The sequence below is a fragment of the Brassica napus genome, chromosome C4, assembly GCF_020379485.1.
Source record: "Brassica napus cultivar Da-Ae chromosome C4, Da-Ae, whole genome shotgun sequence".
Taxonomy (NCBI): Eukaryota; Viridiplantae; Streptophyta; class Magnoliopsida; order Brassicales; family Brassicaceae; genus Brassica; species Brassica napus.
The window spans coordinates 6,977,360-6,989,200 of NC_063447.1; the positions used below are offsets into that span (position 1 = coordinate 6,977,360).

At 34.3% G+C, this 11,841-nt stretch overlaps 1 long non-coding RNA gene across 1 annotated transcript; it reads left to right on the forward strand.

The window, feature by feature from the left end:
- The first annotated feature begins 7,147 nt into the window (after positions 1 to 7,147).
- On the forward strand, positions 7,148 to 9,308 carry LOC111205429. The gene is made up of 3 exons (XR_007321970.1): positions 7,148 to 8,689; positions 8,777 to 9,024; positions 9,117 to 9,308. It is a non-coding gene; the product is annotated as an uncharacterized LOC111205429 (long non-coding RNA).
- Positions 9,309 to 11,841: the final 2,533 nt, after the last annotated feature.

The following is an 11,841-nucleotide window of genomic DNA, read 5'->3' on the forward strand; positions in this document are numbered from 1 at the left end:
GCCCGACCAAACTGATTTTATTAGAGATCGGCCTTTTTTTGGTCAACTTCCACCCCTTCATTTGAAGTCGCGTGAGTTGAATCAGAAGTCCAATGTAGAATTTGTTGATGTGCCTCGATTTTGGCTTTTGCATCTAGCTGAAATGCTGCATCAAGTATATTATACCACCTGGATTGCTTCTACTGTGTTGCATCAAGATATTATAGATGTTTCATTTGATCGTTGGCTTATGCCCATAAGTATATGGAGACAAAAGTTTTATAATGCATATTAGTACTATATTATCATGGTATTCACAAAGACGGTCTACTGTCACTAGATCCTCAAACATTCTTTTAATAAAGTCGGAAATCTCTTCAAAGAAAGTGTGAAAAAGTCTAGGTTCAAACTGTGAAGAAACCATTAACAACAATGAGAAAGAGGTTAAAGAAGAAGATTAATAAAATATTTCATTCTGACCATCCATAAAATAAAAACACCGAAAATCCAAATTAATAAGAAAGATAAGATGGGTAAGAACGGAAGCGGTAGTGCTACCCCAAAACTAATTAGAATTTGTGTATTTAATTATTGGTTACCTCAAAACTAATTAGAATTTACAATAATAAATTTTGGTAGCTCTAAATTAAGCAACCAAAATATTTTCTTATGTTAACGGTAAGTTTATTATATTATTTCAATTCCTATTTAAGATTTACATTTGTTGACAAATTCAAAAAAATAGTTCTCTAGAGTTTTAATAATAAAATCTTATTTAAAGATGCAATCATTTAAATAATTTCAATTCAAGAAATTTTGCAATATAGACATAACAACACGACAAATTTTGAAACATTTTGTGTGTCTAATAATTTCTTTTCATGAGAATCCAACTAAACAAGATAAAAATATACATAATTACAAAAATTTAATTAGTTTTTTATTAATTTTTACGGAATATTTCATATAACTTTGGATATTAATGCACATCAATTTTTGAATTCTAATAATTTGTAAATTATTGATAGTCCTGTATTATAGTAGCAGTATATATAGATAATATATTCACAAATAAAGATAATATAACAACGTAAGTTTGTTTTCAAACCAAGATTCATTTGAAAGCTTTTTAGTCTATTCACTTAAACCAATTAATTCAGCCAATCAAATTGTTAGAATAACATGTCATTTCTATTAATAAATTTATAAAAACACCAATAAATATGAAAAGTAATATATATATGTTGTAAATTAGAGAGTTTAGAGACTGAATATTTCTGTGTTCTTATTAATAATCAAGGGGGTTCCTTTATATAAGGATTACAAGATAAAGATAAATGGAAAATATCCAAAACCTAAACACACTAGGATTAGGAAAACTAATAATACATAATAATGGAAAAATTACATCTATTAGGAAAATGAAAGGGTTTCTTTTTCTCCAAGCTTTGTGGCCGCCATTCTCTCTCTCTCCTGAAGTCGGCTCTCTCTCTTGAAGTCGGCTCTCTCTCTCTCCTCTCTCTAGGGCTTTGGCCATCTCTCCATCTTCTAGGTATTGGGCCGGTCTCGGTCCGGGTCTGGTTAATGGCAATCCACTCCATGATTTATAACACTCCCCCTTGGATGCCATAACCATACGTGATTTGTAGTACGCTTCATGTTGCCTCATTAAAACCTTATCAGGAAAACCCAGTGGGACAAAACCATGATGAAGGAAAAATAGTATAACACGCACTACTCCCCCTGATGTGAACCTCAGTGTAGGTTCTACATTCTACGCATCTTGGTGCGTGATCTTTCCTGTATATGTAGGAAGGGAGTAATCGGCCAAGTTCATTACTAAGCTGTATCTAGACCACTTCGACCTCTTAGGTCGTTTCTCATGTCTTTTGACATTGAGTGTCCCGGTAAAGCATGTGTGCTAAACAATGTGAACCATATTGTTCTCGGGGATCACTATTGGGTCTTTTCAAATCGTGTTTGCATGTGTCCATAGTCTAGACGTGATCGTCTACTGTTAACTCTTTACTTTGGTCGGACAAAATAAGTACTTATGGACAATGTACTAGACATGGTTATCATGAACCTATGTCTCGATCTGGCCGATCCATGTCTGGGTCATAGACCTCGTCTATACATGTCCACTACTTGTCTCATGAGTGTTCAAGATCAATGATCATTTATGTGAGTTTATAATCTCTTATTATGGCTCTGCGGCCGAAACACTCTCATGGATGTGGACATCGATTTCTCTGCCTTAGGTAATGCCGTATTCATTTTGCATTCCTATCTTAATGATGGCATCTCATGACCTTAGTTGATGTGGATCATATCACACGCTAAGTATATATTATTAGGTCATGAATCTCGGCTTTCACAAGCTTATGGACTACAATACATTTGTATCTGGTTGATCCTTTGTCTCTATTAGCCCGTGATCAAGAAGAAGGGCTAGACGCCTTTTAGTCTTAAAATCCGGATGCGTCTAGTAGGATAGCCAGACGTTCTTTGCTGAAGAGTCGGACGCCCTTAGACGGAAAGAGTCGGACATCTTTAGTTTTGAAGGGCCGGGGCCGGACGCCTTTTGTTCGGACACCCCACATAGATTTATTCTATGCCTACTAACCTCTTTAAGCTTTAGTATAATCACAAGGAATTTCAAATATATATGGACTGTATTGGATTGTCTTTTATACAACTCCAAGATCAATGATCATGCGTGATCAATTTCTTTTACATACTATATGCAGCTGCTTTATGTTTCAGTCCATGAATCAGCTTAGGAACGAAGCTGTTCTTTCATCTTATCCAGTGATCTATATGCTGCTTACTACATCATTTGTATCTAATTTCTTTCTTATGACCAGACTATTGTCAATTTCGAAAATATGTAGCAGCATCCACCATATAGGAGTTTATCTCCTTATAATATGTTCCTTTGATCTCTGTGTGTACCTTGTGTAACAAGCTATAATCTAATGCTGTTAAGTAGGAAGACATGAACACTCTTAGACCTCGTGATCATGTGCCTTCTCTCACGGTTTCTTTATCTCACAAGATCCATCTATTTCACTGGTTTATCAGATGGCGTTTCTGTATATGTATATGGCCAATACGCCCATCTCTCTTTTAGATACTTTGAACCTCCACATTTTATCTTTTCTAATCTCTATGATCTTTTATGATTGTATGAGTACTCTTTCGTGGGTTCATGATCCTCGTTCATCTCTTTATGTTCAAGTGCTATAACTTTATGTATCTTTATACAAATGTGTGTGTGTCGACACTTCATGTGGTTCCATTATGTTCCAGACATGATCTATAGATTTGAGATCTTATTATCCAAGACCTTTGTTACCTAGTAGCTTGGCATCCCAAGCCACATGGTTTGGTACCTTAGATGTGTAGCTGCGCAGCCTTTTCTCAATGTTTGGTATGGTTTCTCTTATAATCTCGGATCTGTATTCTATGCACCATTCTTTTCTATCCGAGATTCCTTTATCTTATGGAACACTTGGTCTATCTTGTATAGACTCTATAGCAACTTGATTATGTATCTTCTAGGACATTCATTTGGTGCTAAGCTGGTTAGTCATTTCTCGGGTCAATGTCTGGCATTTCGATTAGCTTCTCAATTAGCTAGCTTTATATAATCTTTCTTTGGACGTCTTAAATCAAAATCTCTAGTCCGAGGATCTTTTGCCAAGACAATGATGGTTAAAACCATTCTTATCATTCTTTTACTTTTTAATCTTTCTTTGTCCAGCTTATAATCTTTTTCCTTTAATATTGAATATTCGGATTCATTTGTTTCATGCAATCCGTACCTGGCCACTATTTTAATCACCCATGTTTTGGCTCACGGTCCTTTGAATTCGTGGAGAAGATCTTATTCTTATATATTCCCAATCCTCTTCTGAGGTTCCATCTTAGACGACACATATATGTATGTGGTGGTTTATTCAAAATATCTTGGTGGTTTATTCAAAATATCTTAAGATGGTGTATGTCTGGTTTTATGACCCGTATTCAATCTGAGATGGGAATATATATGCTCACTTATATGGCCTGATGCATATTATCATTCTATACATGTAAAACATAATGTCTCCAAGCTTATAGACTTTAGAATCTTAGTCTTATAGATAATGGCTTACATGGCTGAACCTTTTATAGGTAATGGCTTGTATGCGGCCAAGCCTGCACTATACAGCCAAGTCATGGCCAAGTCGTTTATTCTCATGGTCTCTTTAGCCGGGTAATGGCCTCTTTGGTTTGGCCGTTTGTATCATGGCCTCTACGGCCGAGGAATGGTCCTGCCTCTACGGCCGAGTAATGACCGAGCCATATAACATGGTCTTAGACCATAGTGATACACGAACTTGTAGTATTGATCATGGGTTTATCCTCTCTCCCCCTCATGACCATACTATAAGGTCGTGGTGCTTGGGACAATTTAGCCTAATGAGTTTCTCTTTGTGTACATGTTTCACAACGTGAGATCTTTTACGGGATAACTCTGTGCCTTTTCAATCTTTACATCAGGTTTAGACTTTAGGATGGCTAATCCTATCATGCCATATAGTGTAAAATTTCGTGGTGTTATCTCAATATGGTTACCACATCTCTTGCTTCTTTATCATACTGATCTGTAGCATAGTTTTGATCAGTAGAGATCATAGGTATAGTCTCGACCACTTTCTTTCAAGGTCTTAGGCGTTTTTCTTCTTAAAATCTAAAGGAACTTGTTTCCTTCCTTACCCATTGTTTCTACTTGGAAACCATACATTATAACTTCAATGGTTCACATGTTCTTTTGGGTGTATATAATGCCTTTTAAGGCAATGCCTTAGCCATAGTTTCTTTACTATGCTTACTATACCCATTCATGATTTCTTACTTGGTTTTATGCCCTTTAGGCAACTCTTAATAAAACATTCATATGTTCAAGTAAGATCAGGCAAGATAATGAATTCAAAACCAATTCCATTGTATATATAAAATCGTGAACCATCAAGTAGGTTAAAAGCAAATCACAAGGACTTTAAAATAAAATGTCGAGATCCCTCTTAGTTAAATAGATAAGCCGGCCTGTCCATCTATTGCATTGGACATGGCTGCCTTGGATTCATCTTGATCCATTTCCTCAGGATATTTCATCTCACTGCTTTTCGTTAGTACCTTGTCCTTCTCAATCACCGTTAGGCAAGAGATCAGGTCATTGTAAGTGGTAGAAACTCTTTATATGTAGATATTTTTTGACAACAAATCTTCTGGATGGAATGTTGAGTATGTCTTAAATAGACAATCATTATCTGTTACCTCTTCTCCACATAATCTCAGTTGGTACACGACCCTGGACAAGGCAAAGTGAAACTCGGCCACTGTCTCAAAGTCTTGGAATCTGAGACTCATCCATTCATGTTTGACCTTTGGTAATAATACCATAGTGTATCTGGACTTTAATTCTGTCCAAAAGTCACGAGGATTCTCAATATGTAGATACTGATTTCTCAGTTCCTCAGTGAGATGATGACGCATTATTGTAATGGCTCTATGCTTTTCACTTTCAATTTCATCATTTTCTTCAATGATACATTTCCTGAGTCCTCTAGACTTCATGATAATTGAAGTGTTCATTTCCCATTCTTGATCATTATCTCCAGAGAGATTTAGAATGGCATAATCCATGGGTTCAAATCTCGGCATCTGAAATCATCAATCAGTTCATGATTTAGAATTCTTGCAACCAGTTTAAATAATCAGTGCACATGATTTCATAAGTCTCTCTATAATACTTGGACCACACGGTCATGTATTGTGATGCTTAGGCCTCACGGCCATCTTGGTGTGATACATCAATCTTAAAGATTGGTTCATGATGCAATCTGGTTTATATAACCATCCAGATACTAGGCCACACGGTCACTTTGATATGCACTAAGCCACACGGCTTTTAATCAATCAAGGGCACAAGGCCGCAAGTATGAACAATGTATTAGGCCACACAGCCATATACGAAACGAGATCTAGATGCATTCAATCTTATTTCTTAGTTGCATATCTATTAAGTTTTAGAATTAAATAATCTAACAACCTAACTCTCATTCAATATGTAAATTCTTTAAATCAATCTTTCAAGCTTTAAGTAATGAGAGATTTAAGGTTTCAAGGCCTTTAGGAATATCAATCAAGATTAAGGGTTTCAAGGCCATTAGGAATTTTAAAATTCGAGATTAGGATTTTAGTTCAAAAAAGATTCAGATTCAAGTTTTAAAACAATCCTAACCATAGCTCTAGGCGATCAATCAAACACTCAAGTTTCAAATCAAAATTAAAACCGATTTTCCAAAATTAGGGTTTTAGGGGATTTCGAAAACTTTGATCTTTGATCAAGGGGATTTGATTTGAGATTCAAAAACCTTTAAGGTTCTGATTTTAATTGATCAATGGATCAATCTCGTTTTTAGGGTTTAAATCGAACTTATAGAGCTTCGATTTACTCATAGGGGATTGATCTATTTAACCTATGACTTTTAGTTTTAGAGATTATCTTTTAAGGTTTCAATCTTTACAAAATAATCAGGTTCGATTTTTGTTTTCAGATTTCGAAAAAACTTTTATTTTGTAGCGTTGAACCGGACCACCAAAGTCAGATGAACCTCTAGTTGCACACGGACGTGAGCTGGCTCCTTATGGGGTCGCAAGCTGGTTGATTGGGAACTCAAGCTGGCTGTGATGCGAACTGGAAACTGAGGTTGTCTAGGATTAGGAACACCTTAGAGCTGGAGCTGATCGGATGCTGACGAGCTGGAACGCAACTAAGAACAATTTAGGGTTCTTCGGGATTAGGGTTCCAAAAGACCAAGACGGCGCCGCGTATTGTTTCTGCGAGTGAGGGTGCGTCTAAGATCGGATCGACAAACGGTTTGCGCTGGTGGATTGGCCTCGTCAAGAGCTTCAATTTGATATGTGGCTCGTCGTCTGGTTCCTCAGGGTTTGAGAGATAGATCGATTTTAAGTTGCGCCTGGTTTAGGGTTTATTTGTGACGGATTTTAGGTTAGATTTTGTCTCAAGGTTTTGGAGTCTATCGTGCTGATAACGTGTTGTAAATTAGAGAGTTTAGAGACTGAATATTTCTGTGTTCTTATTAATGATTAAGGGGGTTCCTTTATATAAGTATTACAAGATAAAGATAAATGGAAAGTATCCAAAACCTAAACACACTAGGATTAGGAAAACTACTAATACATAATAATGGAAAGATTACATCTACTAGGAAAATGAAAGGGTTTCTTTTTCTCCAAACTTTGTGGCCGCCATTCTCTCTCTCTCCTGAAGTCGGCTTTCTCTCCCCTCTCTCTAGGGCTTCGGCCATCTCTCCATCTTCTAGGTATTGGGCCGATCTCAGTTCGGGTCTGGTTAATGGCAATCCACTCCATGATTTATAACAATATATATAATATTGATAAAAACACCAATATTCTGCGGAACTTCTTTTTGGGAGTGTGTATTCCTTTTTCTGAAATTTATACTTTTGAAATTATTTATATAATTTTTAGCTTCTTGAAGTATGTAGTCCAGATTTGATTTGATCCCGTATCGTTGTTTGACTTTCATTATTTTACTCAGGTCTTTTGATTCACACAAATGAAGGAGACTAAATTTAAATACACCTAATCTATTAAAATATAGTCCTATTTGAAATTACCTTGGCATGTTTTAAGTTTGGGACTATTGAACAAAATGCAACATGTATTATATATATTTATTTGATGACCGATATATTTACATTAAACAAACTTTAATCATTGGATTAATATTAAAATCTATCCAACATCTAGGTCATATCTAGCGTCGTCATCTTCTCCTCTTCCTATGTTCCACCATCATTACCTCCGACCACTATACACAGATACATTCGCATGAAACTAAGAACAAAGTGAATTAGGATTGGTGGACTGATTCGATCATGAGTTTTTGCTTCTTTCAATCATTTAGAGGAAGGAATCTTCAGATATCAGGTCCTGTTGATCCATACAAAAGGCCATATAAGTGTATTAGATTTGTTCCATTCGATTTCATGTTCTACCTTTCAATCCTCAAATTTCTTTCTAGAGTTTCACTGAGTAGGCTGAATCATGAACAACAAAAAAATCTCTGCAATTTTTTTCTGGGTATACAAAACTTTTAAATATGGTACACATATCTCTACAAAGTTGTTGTCTTCAAAAACAAAAAGAAAACTCACAATTGAGGCCATTGCTCAATCATTGCTAAAGGATCAAGACTTACCTAGAAAAATAAGAAATAACAATCGGGTTCTTAGAAAACTATATGCATTTTGATGGCAAGAAACAAAGATGAGAGCTCAGGTTAGTATCTGTGATTTCTACCCTTGATTGTTGATCATCCCATGAACTCTTTCATGAATTTTCTCTTGAATCAAAGTATCAGCTGCTATGTTTTGTTTAATGCAGAGCTCAGGTCAGTCACTATCTGAGTGGAGCGGAGACAAAAGTGAATTCTCGAATCAAGTCCAAAAGGTATTTAGAAGATGTGAAAGCTCCTAAGCAAGCTTTCCCTTCACACGTTTCTGTCATGGTTTTAGAGGTGCTGATCAGGCATTCAAAAGATCAAGGTCATTTGCCTGTTAAATCTACTCAGTTCAGACTTGATCTTCTCAAGAATGTTGAGAGCAATGCTGAGGTGACTTTGGAGCTTTGACTCCATTACTATGTGTTTTATTGATTTGGCGCATATGGCCAGTTGCTAATTGCCATTTGTGATTTTCAGGTCAAAGTTTTGGATGTTGATGCCCTTTCCATATCACACACCCAAGTGAACTAAACAGCGAAACAGAGGTGGAGGACCTATCGTGTCCTGTAAGAATCCATAGTATGTTCTTTATGATGCTACTCTTTTTTCAACTTTTGTTTCAGTCACAATGTGCTGACTCTCTCTTTTTTTTTGCTGCTTACATATCAAACACATGCCACATTGAGTTGATTTTGTCAAAGAAGGAAGAGCCTGTGAAGAAATAGGTATGTTATCCACTTCAATGGGTGTATGTAATCCTGATTTTCACCATCTTCTTTGATCTTTTTCTTCTCACCTTTTTATATATACTCTGCAGCGAAGCCAAAGAAAGGAGCTTCTTCTTGAGCTTTCGTGATCGTTTGTGTTACAACGTTTGATACACTTTGTTTACCTTTTTTTCACTTTGTTTACTTCTCTTTCATTTAGACAAGTAACCGTGATTGTAAAGATATAATGATGATTGGTTTCTGGATTACTCAAGCTTTAAACTCTTTACGCTTTTGAGGTAGATTAACATATACAAAACTTTGAAATAAGGGCATCTGAGTTGTAATTTCGCCTAAATTTGATTAATGTTTACTAAGTTTTTTGTTAAACAAAATAAAATAAATAGTTAGTTCATATTGCTTATTGATTTGTCTCTATCTTCAGAAACTATACACTTTGAGTAATATGATATTTCGACTTATTTATTAGAACCAATATAATATAAAGGGTAAACTTAGGGTTGGACAAGATACCAAACCAAAGAACCGACTTAAAATCGATTCAAAAATCAAAGTTTTGAATCTGATTGGACACATGCATAAATACTCGAACATATCATAAATTGTTATATCCAAAGAACCAATACCAATTTTGACCTGAACCAAAACCGAATAAGTATTCAAAAAAATACAAAACATTAAAATAACTAAAATGATTAGTTATAATCATATTACTAGGTGATCATCGGCGCCCTGCGCGGAGTGAATGGGCTGAAAAATATTTTAACTTTTAATCTATAAGCATTAGAATGTAAAATTCAAAGGCACAAATATTACATATTATATAATGAACGATTGAACGAAATTGTGTATATCTATAAAACGTAAAATAGGCAAAATAAATTGCTTTCATAATTAAAATTATAAATATAAGATAAAAGGAAACATAGATAATAGAATAATAAAATATGAAAGGAACAAATTATAAATAAACAAATAAATAAAAAACTAAAAACTAAAAAATCACGAATGTTGTGAAAAGTGTCTTCAGAACCTTTTCGTTTGTAATCCTATTAAGATCAATAAGAAAAGATATTAGCTTACGAAACTAAACACTTTTATTTAAACAAAAGCATTAAACGAACTGTATTACTTCATTCTTAAAGCATCGATTTCTGAAACATCATTGAGCTCAAACACAATTTTGAAAAAGTTGGTAAAAGTTAATGTTTTCCTTTCCGCAAGGAAAGAATCGAATAGATTTACCAAATCTTTCTTCACACCTACATGAATTTTATCTCCCTGTACAAAACAAAATAATATCATATAAGTTTTTATTCTTCAAGACACGGTTAGTTGCTTTGAGTTCCCAAACGTAAACAACTTAAAAAGAGAAGACTTACGCTTGAATCAATGAGAACCATTTCAATGGTTAGGCCACCAGCACAGGAATATAGCTTCCACAATCGGATGATATTCACCCTAACTCTCTACATTGTCTAAAATGGTTCAAATCTGCAACTGAGTTGAACCCCACCATAAGTGTTTTGCTTGAGAAATGAAATTTGTAATGAAGTTTTGGAAATAAGACTGTGATGAGTAAATGATAGCAATGCAGCCTATTTATATACAAGCTGAGAAGAGATTAGATTTTAAAAGATGAAATCATATATGATTCATAATAAGAAATATTGACGAATTAATTAACCAAAACTTGTGCTCCAAAATTAATGCCTAAATTTCCTTAACACAATATATACCACTTTGATCAACTTTGATCACGCAATTAGCCGTAAATAAAAAGTTTTTTTCCCTGAAACCTACCTTAGCTATAGCGCATGGTCACACCAATTCAGCAATAGAAAGAAAAAAAATAGTTAATGTATCTGTCAAATTTGAATCATCCAAATCTCATTTAAAACGTCATATACTTAATTGCATCAAGTTATCAATGACTTTCTATATGCTGCAAAGAAAAAAAATTATAATCTCATCAAATCTTTTCAAATTTTATTTATTTAAATGTTGCAAAGAATACTGATATCAATGTTTCAAAGAAAACCGGTATCAATTAATGTATTGTCAAATTTGAATTGTCCAAAACTCATTTAAAACGAATACATTTAATTGCATAAAATATTAACATATTTTATTTGTTTAAGATTTTATTTATTTATATATGTCGCAAAGAAAACCAACGTAAGACCATAAAATTATTTATATTTTAGAGTATAATCTCATCAAATATTTATCTTTTTATTTATTTAAAATTTATTTAATTATATGTCGCATAGAAAAACAACGTAGGACCATAAAATTATTTGTATTTGTATATTTTATTGAAACACTTTTGTATTTGTATATTATTTGTATTTTTTTTGAACAACTACATTTAATATTTTATTTATTTATATATGTCGCAAAGAAAACCAACATAGGACCATTAAATTATTTGTATTTTAGGGTATAATATCATCAAATATTTACTCTTTTTATATATTTATTCATATGTCACAAAAAAAAATTATTTGTATTTTGTATATTATTTGTATATATTTGTATATATAGGACAGCGGAGTCGACACTATCATGAGCTTCATGCTGCCATCATAGCTGAACCAGTCTCTGATGCTCAGTATGGACGAGATGTGGTCTTATGGAAAGCTGGAGATGATGATTATCATGAGAACTTCTCTTCCAAGAAGATGTGGGACCAAATTCGAGTGAAAAAGGGGCCAGTGGGATGGAGTAAGGTTGTTTGGTTCACGCAAGGGGTGCCCCGGTACTCGTTCATTACTTGGCTTGCTGTAAAGAATAGGTTATCCACTGGTGATA